This window comes from Macaca thibetana, chromosome 7, assembly GCF_024542745.1.
Source record: "Macaca thibetana thibetana isolate TM-01 chromosome 7, ASM2454274v1, whole genome shotgun sequence".
In the NCBI taxonomy this organism is placed as follows: Eukaryota; Metazoa; Chordata; class Mammalia; order Primates; family Cercopithecidae; genus Macaca; species Macaca thibetana.
The window spans coordinates 150,359,122-150,360,507 of record NC_065584.1 but is presented as its reverse complement, the minus strand read 5'-3'; positions in this window follow the sequence as shown (position 1 = coordinate 150,360,507).

The window sequence follows — 1,386 nt, the reverse complement described above, 5'->3', positions numbered from 1 at the left end:
TTTCAAGACCAAAATCAGCTTGTTCACCCTTGGCCACACCCAGCCCAGAAAAGACACCTCCATTGGCCTCTGAAATCCCACCACTAGAGAGTCATTTCTTTAGCTGTGTACTGACTGCCAGCTCTTCCCCTTTCCCCACACCCCCACCATGTGCCTCTGTATATGGCTGTGTGTTTACTACTGCCTCCCAGAGGAGTGAACTGGCCTTGGCTCTGTGGGACTCCATCAGGTTCCTGCACTCTCCCATGTGGATAAGAACCATGCTCGCTCAAAGGAGGAGAAAAAAACTAGTAGAGTCTCATTTTTGTTTCTCAATCATTTATTTAGAAAATACTAGACCTTTTGGTAATGTAAAAACAAAAATACCACAATACTAAATTGTCAGGTGAGCAAAAAGAAGATAAAGATGATACTTCTTAGGCCCGGTGCGGTGGCTCACACCTGTAATCCCAACACTTTGGGAGGCCAAGGCAGGAGGATCACCTGAGGTCAGGAGTTCAAGACCAGCCTGGTCAACATGGGTAAACCCCATCTCTACTAAAAATACAACAATTAGCAGGTATAGTGGTGGCCGCCTGTAATCCTAGCTACTCGGGAGGCTGAGGCAGAAGAATTGCTTGAACCCGAGCAGTGGAGGTTGCAGTGAGCCAAGATTGCGCCAGTGCTTACTCCAGCCTTGGCAACAGAGTGAGATTCCTCAAAAAAAAAAAAAAGATAAAGATGACACTTCTAGATGTGGAGCCAAGGCTTGAACAGAGGAATAATTACTGTGCAACCTCATCGATCCACCCCTAGGTATTTACCCAAAAGAAATGAAAGTATATATCCACGCAAAAAGTTGTACACAAATGTTCATAGCACCCTTTAAAAAAATTTTTTTTTCTTTTTGAGACAGAGTATCATTCTGTCACCCAGGCTGGAGTGCAGTGGTACAATCTCAGCTCACTGAAGCCTCTGCCTCCTGTGTTCAAGCGATTCTCGGATAGCAGTCTTATTTGCAATAGAAAAAGCTGGAAGTAGCCCAAATGTCCATGGACAGGTGAATGGGGAAGCAAATTTTGGTAAATCCACACAATGGACTATTATTCATCAACAAAAACTAATCAACTACTCATAAACATAACAATGTGAATGAATCTGAAAATAATCATGCTGAGTGAAAGAAGCCAGAGGGGAAAAAAGAGTACATATTGGATTATTTCATTTATATAAAGTCTACAGAATGCAGACTGACTTATGGTGACAGAAAGCGGAAAGCAGATAGGTAGTTATCTGGGGACAGAGTAGAAAAAGACAGGAAGGATTAAAAGGTATGAAGACTTTTTGGAGACAGGGTCTGGGTTTGTTGCCCAGGCTGGAGTCAGCGGCAAGATCACGGTTCATTGC